The following is a 9,449-nucleotide window of genomic DNA, read 5'->3' on the forward strand; positions in this document are numbered from 1 at the left end:
ACCATAACATGTATATCATTTATATACACCTGAGCTAGACTTTCTAGTCTTTTCTTTTCTTTTTGCCAAAATATCTTTTGCAGTTTATCTTTTAGCTTTCCTCATTATTCAGAAAAACACTTTAACATTATTAACTTCTAGGTTTGTTGGTCAAATACCAATAACCTTGAGGTTCTTACTTTAAGTTGATCATCATATGACAAGTGTTTCAGATTTCACTATTAGTAACTTTGTAATATGATGAACAATTTCACTCATAATTTTATCCATTATATCATGACGACTTTCCGAGACCATGTATGTACATGCTAGGCTCGTAAAGTTTTAACCTTGGTATTCGCATGTGCAAATCTGGCTTGCACCCGTTGTATGCACACGTAGAATCTATCACACCCGATCATCACGTGATGCTTCGAAACGACGAGTCTTAGCAACGGTGCATACTAAGGATGATAACTTCATGGATATGCGAATATTATTAGTGCCCCAATAGTTGGAGGATTGGGACGCCTTGCGTCTTCAACCTTCGTACAATCCCATAAAACTTATGAGTTTATGTAGTCTCACCAAATTATATTCTATCATCTTGCAATAAGGTCTTAGATATCATATATATCTCATACCTTGATTATTTCGAAAACTAAATTTTCAGCTCCTTACTTTTCAAACAGATTTGAACTTCAAGTTCCATGGAGACAAGATAACTTTAGGTACTAATTGAAACCATAGCTCTCTGAATCAACAATGTGAGGTTTACTAAAAGTTTGCAATAGGATTTAATCATTTCTTGATTCTTTTAACAATACGGTACCAATCCGTAAAGTTTCTTGTCAGATTTTAACGATATTTCTATCTCAATAACAAGACTAGCGCATGGTAGAAAACGGATGCCAATACTACAAAATTAATTCAAAATACTACTCAGACTATGTTTATGATAATTAGTTCATGTTTTAATCTAATTACTAATGAACTCCCACTTAATACAACATCCCTCATAGTTGTTAAGTGGTACACGATCCAAATCCACTCCACCAAAACCGATCATCACGTGAGATGATGTAGCTTCAATGGTGAACATCAACATGTTGATCATATCATCCATATGACTCGTGTTCAACCTTTCGGTTTCCGTTGTCCCGAGGCCATGTCTGTACATGCTAGGCTCGTCAAGCAAACCCAAGTATTCCGCGTGTGCAACATGGCTTACACCCGTTGTATGTGAATCGTTGAATCAATCACATCCGATCATCACGAGATGCTTCGAAACGACGAACTGTTACAACGGTGCATACGAGGGAGAACACTTTATTATCTTGATATTAATGTGAGGGATCATCTTATAATGCTACCGTCGCGATCTAAGCAAAATAAGATGCATAAAGGATTAACATCACATGCAGTTCATATGTGATATGATATGGCCCTTTTATCTTTGCGCCTTTGATCTTCATCTCCAAAGCACGGACATGATCTCCATCATCTTCGGGCATGATCTCCATCATCGTCGGCGTAGCGTCAAGGTCCATGGCACCGTCTTCATGGTTGTTCACCTCATGTAGCAACTATTACAACTAATTTGAAAAACCTCTCAACATGAAATATAAAGACAACCATAAGGCTCCTGCCGGTTGCCACAATACAATAATGATCATCTCATACATATTCATCATCACATTATGGCCATATCACATCACCAAACCCTGCAAAAACAAGTTAGACGTCTCTAATTTGGTTTGCATATTTTACGTGGTTTAGGGTTTTCGAGAAAGATCTAATCTACCTACGAACATGAACCACAACGGTGATACTAGTGTTGTCAATAGAAGAGTAAGTTGAATCTTCACTATAGTAGGAGAGACGAGACACCCGCAAAGCCTCTTATGCAATACAAGTTGCATGTCGAACGAGGAACAAGTCTCATGAACGCGGTCATGTAAAGTTAGTCCGGGCCGCTTCATCCCACTATGCCACAAAGATGCAAAGTACTCAAACTAAAGATAACAAGAGCATCAACGCCCACAAAACCATTGTGTTCTACTCGTGCAACCATCTATGCATAGACACGGCTACGATACCACCGTAGGATAACGTTGCATAGAAAACAAAAAATTTCCTACCGCGAACACGCAATCCAAGCCAAGATGCAATCTAGAAGATGGTAGCAACGAGGGGGTATCGAGTCTCACCCTTGAAGAGATTCCAAAGCCTACAAGATGAGGCTCTTGTTGCTGCGGTAGACGTTCACTTGCCGCTTGCAAAAGCGCGTAGAAGATCTTGATCACGATCGCTTCCGGCGCCACGAACGGGCAGCACCTCCGTACTCGGTCACACGTTCGGTTGTTGATGAAGACGACGTCCACCTCCCCGTTCCGGCGGGCAGCGGAAGTAGTAGCTCCTCTTGAATCCGACAGACACGACGGCGTGGTGTCGGTGGTGGTGGAGAAATCCGGCGGAGTTTCGCTTAAGCGTGCGGGATGTGGTGGAGGAGAGAGACCGCTAGGGTTTGGGGAGAGAGAGGGTTGGGCGCCGGCCCTCTAAGGGGTGCGGCCAAGGCTGAGGCTTGAAGTGGTCAGCCCCTCTCCTATGCCCCTCATTATATAGGTGGAAGCACCAAGAGTTCTAGTCCAAGTCTTCGAATAAGACCCCAACACTAAAACCTCCATATGTGGGAAACCTACTCAAGGAGGGAGTCCTACCCAAGGTGGGACTCCCACCTTTCCTTGAGGTGGGTTGGCCGGCCACCCTAGGGGAGTCCACCTTGGACTCCTCCCCTTTAGGGTTGGCTGGTTATGCAAGGTGGAGTCCCTCCGGGACTCTACTTTCCATGGTGATTTCTTCCGGACTTTTCTAGAACCTTCTAGAACCTGCCATAAATGCACCGGATCATTTCCAAACTTGGAATATGACTTCCTATATATGAATCTTATTCTCCGGACCATTCCGGAACTCCTCGTGATGTCCGGGATCTCATCCGGGACTCCGAACAAATATTCGAACTCCATTCCATATTCAAGTTCTACCATTTCAACATCCAACTTTAAGTGTGTCACCCTACGGTTCGTGAACTATGCGGACATGGTTGAGTACTTACTCCGACCAATAACCAATAGCGGGATCCGGAGATCCATAATGGCTCCCACATATTCAACGATGACTTTAGTGATCGAATGAACCATTCACATACGATACCAATTCCCTTTGTCACGCGATATTTTACTTGTCCGAGGTTTGATCTTCGGTATCACTCTATACCTTGTTCAACCTCGTCTCCGACAAGTACTCTTTACTCGTACCGTGGTATGTGGTCTCTTATGAACTCATTCATATGCTTGCAAGACATTAGACGACATTCCACCGAGAGGGCCCGGAGTATATCTATCCGTCATCGGGATGGACAAATCCCACTCGTTGATCCATATGCCTCAACTCATACTTTCCGGATACTTAATCCCACCTTTATAACCACCCATTTACGCGAGTGGCGTTTGGTGTAATCAAAGTACCTTTCCGGCATAAGTGATTTACATGATCTCATGGTCATAAGGACTAGGTAACTATGTATCGAAAGCTTATAGCAAATAACTTAATGACGAGATCTTATGCTACGCTTAATTGGGTGTGTCCATTACATCATTCATACAATGATATAACCTTGTTATTAATAACATCCAATGTTCATGATTATGAAACTAATCATCCATTAATCAACAAGCTAGTTAAGAGGCATACTAGGGACTTCTTTGTTGTCTACATATCACACATGTACTAATGTTTCGGTTAATACAATTATAGCATGATATATAAACATTTATCATAAACATAAAGATATAAATAATAACCACTTTATTATTGCCTCTAGGGCATATCTCCTTCATCTCGGCCTCATTCACAAGCTCCGAGGTCGCGGGAACATTCTTTGGACGTCTTTATATGCGGACGATGCGGCCGTTTTTGTGGCACCCTTCAAGGAGGACATCCAAAATTCTGCAAGCATCCTTGAGGGCTTTGGTAATGTGACCGGCCTATGCACCAATTTTCAAAAAAGCTCGGTGGTCCCTATTCGGTGCGGCCATGTTGACCTTAACGACGTCCTTTCGGGGATACCGGCGTCGCGTGCATGCTTCCCGCTAAAGTATTTGGGGCTCCCTCTTTCGGTGTGGTCTCTCAAGAGGGTGGACTTCCAACATCTTGAAGACAAGTGCGCCAGTAAGCTCCCAACATGGTGTGGGAAGCTTGTCGCTACCGCCGGCCGCGCGACTTTGGTCAAGTCCGTCATTGCCTCGCAAGCTACCTACTACATGACACCTCTTATGCTTCCCCCGGGCACCTTAAAGTTCATCAACAAAATAGAAAGGGCTTACCTTTGGTCCGCAAAGGATACCGCGACGGGGGCTAAATGCAAGGTAAATTGGGTGAAGGTGTGTCGCCCCAAGAAGCTTGGAGGTCTTGGGATTCTTAACATGGACAAATTTGCGACGGCACTTAGGCTTCGGTGGCCATGGCTTGAGTGGAAAGACCCCAACAAGATTTGGGTGGGCTCCGGGAACCCTTGCTCTCTTGAGGACATGGAGTTGTTCTATGCATCAACTTCTATAGCTATTGGCAATGGGCATAAGGCACCGTTTTGGCACTCCCCTTGGCTGCACAATAGGAAGCCAATTGAGATTGCGCCCTTAATCTACAATATCTCTAAACGGAAGAATTGGAAAGTCCATCTTGCCTTGAGTAACAACAATTGGGTTAAGAAGATCGACTTGGAGAAAATCAACAACATGGAGCAACTCAAGCAATTCGTGGAGCTTTGGGTCCTTCTTGACAACTTTCAACTTAGGGAGGAGGTGGAAGACGACATAACTTGGAACCTCACGGCGAATGGCGTTTACTCCTCCAACTCCGCGTATGAGATCCAATTCATTGGCTCCATTGCCTCCAACATGAACAAGATCGTGTGGAAGGCTTGGGCGCCCCCGAAGGTCAAGTTCTTTGCTTGGCTCCTCATGCAAAATAGGGTGTGGACGGCGGACCGTTTACAAGCTAGAGGTTGGCCAAATTGCGACCGTTGCCCCCTTTGCAACCAAACCCTCGAGACCGTTGACCACCTCTTCATTAAGTGCCGTTTTACCATTAGGATTTGGGGTGCCATCAAGGAGTGGATTGGCATACCATCCATCCATCCAACGCAATGGGCCGACCTCTCCATAAGCCATTGGTGGAACATGATGGCGGGGGCACCGCTCCTAGTAGGAAGGCTATATCCTCGCTCGCGCTCCTTGTTACTTGGGAAGTTTGGAATGAACGCAACGCAAGGGTCTTCCGCAACAAGCATTCACCCTCTCATGTTTCCATCGAGAAAATTAAAGCCGAGGCCCGTTTGTGGGTTAGAGCGGGTGCCAAGCATTTGGGCAACATCATGCCGGGAGAGTGATCCCTTGTAATAGCCTTGGTTACTTTGGTTACTTCTGTAAAACTCTCCTTAATTAATAGATTGGGGCAAAGCTTTTGCCTCCGTTTCAAAAAAAACCTTGTGACAAAAAAAATTAAATTAATTTTTTAAGTATGCCTGGGCATATCATATTCTTAGAATGCAGAATAATTTAAGCATAAGACGATTACAGCTCCTTGCGAACAACAAACGTAGTGCAAACTCGACACTCAACTACTCTAAAGACACTCGCCACAACACTTGCAACTACAGCATAAAAGAGTTAGTCCTAAACTAAGCAACACAGCCACGTCTCGACTGCCGTCGATCGCCTCCAAAAATCAATAGCTCCAACCGAACTTAATTTCCTTGTCGACGCACCATTCACCCTTGAGGCATAAATAAATGGGCAGTGCTAGGAATCGGATCCCGATGGATCGCTTCCCATCGGACCTGGCTTTGGCCGCACGATCGAGTAGACGATGGCCGCACGATGTTGACGCCGTCCCAATTATGAACCAGCCCCGAGCGTGACTACCTCCCCAAATCGTGGGCCAGATTGCATACTGCTGTCAAACAGATCTGGGGATCCGAAGTAATTGTTTGTTTCCTACTAAATGCTTCCTACTAAAACAGATTCCAGATTTGTAGGCAACTAATTATTCTGATAAACCGTGTTATCGAGCAGCTCAAATCCGTTTCCATATTTGGTTCCTTAGGAAGCAAATTTTGTGTTCAATATTATTTGATGTTTCAAACTAAATATAAATTTGCTTCAAAAATAATGCGAGCGTGCTTCTAGTAATTCGTTTAAAAAAAATGTAAAAATATAATTAAGATTTGTATTTTCAATATGCATTTTTTCTTGATGGGAGAAGCATTCGCCTTGATCGATGGAGTCACCATTTTTCAACCTCCATTCATTTAAATTTGCTTCTATCTTCAGTAGAAGCATCATTTTTGTGGCGCTAGTGACATATTGTTCGTATCATGAATATTTTTTCTACGACCAATATAAATATTTATTTGTACATTCTAGTATTTTTGATCTATTAATAAGTACATCTTTTGATGCAACCAATACAAATTTCAATCTGATGAAAATATTTGCTTCACAAAAAATCTGTGGAAGCACGCCATGAAGCACGAAGCAATGTACACATTATTTGATTTAAACAAAAAATTACAACTCTTCTAGTGACAAATTTAACACTACTACAACAACACTTTTCTCACTTCTTCCCAACCAGTATTATTGACCGTTGTATGGGCTGATCATAGATGATCCCACGCCTGCAAGCTCCTCCTCAATAAGGCATTTGTGTCCCAGCTGCGGCGTACTCAGCAGTATAGCAACATCACTGACTATACAACCAGAATCACGTTAGGCAGAATTATGTTTATATAATAGAAGCATCACTTAGTAACACGAAGCACACCCTAGCACTAATAAATGTTGAATCACCAGTTAGAAACTGTGGGTGAAGCAAACACACACGGTGGAAGCATAGACTCATAGCCATTGAAGCAAACTTACTGTACGATGAGAGCATCACACAATGGCACTAGTTGAAGAAAAAAAATCGAGTAGAATTTTTTTGCCGCCGTAAAGCCGCACTAGCACTAGAGTAGTTACGTTTTTGCAAATTGGGATGCTTCCGGACAAATTTTGGGTACTGAAGCATGGATACGAATTTATGAAGCATGGCTGTAGTGCCAATCAATTGATCTAGACATGAAAAGCACATATTGCATATATATGAAGCACGTGATCTCTTTAGCAGTTAAATATTTCTAAAACTAGTGGAAGCATATAAATTTAGAAACCAAAAAATACCATGACACTGCAAAGATGTAGATGATCAAAACTGCGAGTAAACAACAAGTGAATATTGTGTGCCTAAGTCATACGAACAAATAATCAGTGCATCAAGTGGTATGTTTGTAGCTAGGCTTGTAATTCAAACCATAGAAACTGAAATATAGAGCTACATGGGAACCTGATATTAGTTGGTGGAGCTAGCTGGACCTTCTGCCGTCGCTGGCCAGATGTACTTGCGTACCATGGGAGCTTCGGTGTGTATGGTATACAAATCGGCTGTGAAGCATACATGCAAGTAGAACAAAAGATTGTAGCAACATGAACATGACTGATACTACCACGTAAAGATCTACAACCTAGAAGATGCAAAATATATGACCGGATGTTAAATTTGATTTCACAATTTAAAATTGCAGAGGACTAAAAGGATCTGGTGTTCAGAAAATTCAGACACTAGGCAAACATGGGGACCTATGTCAGTTCCTATTACCTTCTCTCCCCGGATCGTGTAATCGCTGAAGTGAGCAGTCGAAGCAGTCTATGGCCTGCAGATTTGGTCGCCGGATGATAGCTTAGACGGCATGGTTAAGTCGCCTCTCGCACCACCTGCGCCAACCGGCCGTTTGTGATGCCCAACGACATCTTCTCGCGGCGGAGCGCCGCGCGTGTTGCTGGCGCATGAGTGATTCAAAGCGGCGGATACCACGGGTGCCGGCGCATGAATCCATCCAGGTAGAGGCACAGGTCTAAGCCGAGCTAGGTGGGTGTTGTGGGGAGAAGAGTGACGGCACGGCGCGATGGGAGAGGAGTGGCGGCGCGGCGAGATGGGGAGAGGACTGGTGGCGCGGTGGGGAATCGTGAGGCGGCCAGGAGGAGATCGATTTGGGGAGCAGTTTCAGGGATGGAAGTGGGTGTGGACCGCATGATTGGAATAGAGATGGACGGCAGTGGAGCGGTCCGATGATTTCCTTCCTATCGGACTCCGTTATAGAGTGTTTACCTAAATATTTTACGGTACAATTTACTAGTCCATAGGACTAGTAGTATTGAGTAATACCTACTGTTGATTTTATGGATATTTTGGACCAATTACTAGGAAAAAATCATGATGGAGATTTTATTACATTTTCTACAATGATAAGTGCAATCGTATCACATCAGAATTTGATACTTAATGATACAGACCACGTATATTGATGGATAAAGCTCCACCATATTGTTTATTCCACGTAATTATCACTAGTTAAAAAATCATGTGAAAAAATAAAATAATATTACGTAGTACTACGTCCTTTTCTGTTGGGCATTTAGGAAGACGTGCTCCACAGAAATAGGAAAACGCTTAGAGCATCTCCACGGGGCGCCCCAAATAGCACGGTTGCTTTTTCGAGCCCAATAGAAACGCCGGCAACCCCGTGTCTGCCCCTTGGTGAAGGGCGCGAATCGGGCGCGCTGGCGCCTCGCGAGGCGAAATTTTTTGTGTGTGGGAGCCGCTTGTCAGTGAGCCAGCGCGCCGCGCGGGAGATTTTGCTGCCACGACGATGGGCTGGAAACTGTCCCGCCATGATACCGCGCGGGAAACTCTCCCGCCACGACGTCGCGTGGGAGGTTTTCCGCCTCGCCGCCGGTCTATATTATCCCTATTCCCCCGCCTCATTGGTGCAAAAATCTAAACCCTAAAAAATATCACAATGGTCGATTCATGGGAGGAGGCGGCGCTAGAGGCAACCGTAGAAGTCGTGGAGGAGGACCCGCAACTCGCAGAGTACGAGGCGTGGGAGGAGGCGGCGCTAGTGGCGACCGTAGATGCCTATGTCGCGGACGAGCGGAAGGACCAGGAGGCGGAGCGGCGGCACCGGGAGGAGGCGCGGCGGCAGCGGGAGCGCCTGTGGGAGGTGCGCCAGTAGAAGGAGTGGGGGCAAATTGCACTGCGCGGGAGGAGCAGCAACGTCAGGACGAAGTCTAGGAGCGGCGACATTTGGCGGAGACGCAGCTCCGCCTACAGAGGCAGGAGTTGGATCACCGTCGGCAGCGGGAGGAGCTGGATCAGCTGCTGCGTCAGGAGGCGGTGGCCGCAGATAGATCCGCCTACTTAACGTTCGTGGCGGAGAGAGCAGCGGGGGATCGACGACGAAGGAGCAGCGGAGAGAGCATGAGAGAGCTGTGGGTGATCGTCCACCTCCACAGAGCCTGGTGGCCAGT

The 9,449-nt window shown here is 45.1% G+C and overlaps 1 long non-coding RNA gene across 1 annotated transcript; it reads right to left on the minus strand.

Annotated features, from left to right (window-relative positions):
• Positions 1-6,564: 6,564 nt before the first annotated feature.
• Positions 6,565-8,121, minus strand: LOC124677600. The gene is made up of 2 exons (XR_006994140.1): positions 7,738-8,121; positions 6,565-7,523 (listed from the first exon to the last, which is right to left on the minus strand). It is a non-coding gene; the product is annotated as an uncharacterized LOC124677600 (long non-coding RNA).
• Positions 8,122-9,449: the final 1,328 nt, after the last annotated feature.

Source organism: Lolium rigidum, chromosome 1 (assembly GCF_022539505.1).
Source record: "Lolium rigidum isolate FL_2022 chromosome 1, APGP_CSIRO_Lrig_0.1, whole genome shotgun sequence".
Lineage (NCBI taxonomy): Eukaryota > Viridiplantae > Streptophyta > Magnoliopsida > Poales > Poaceae > Lolium > Lolium rigidum.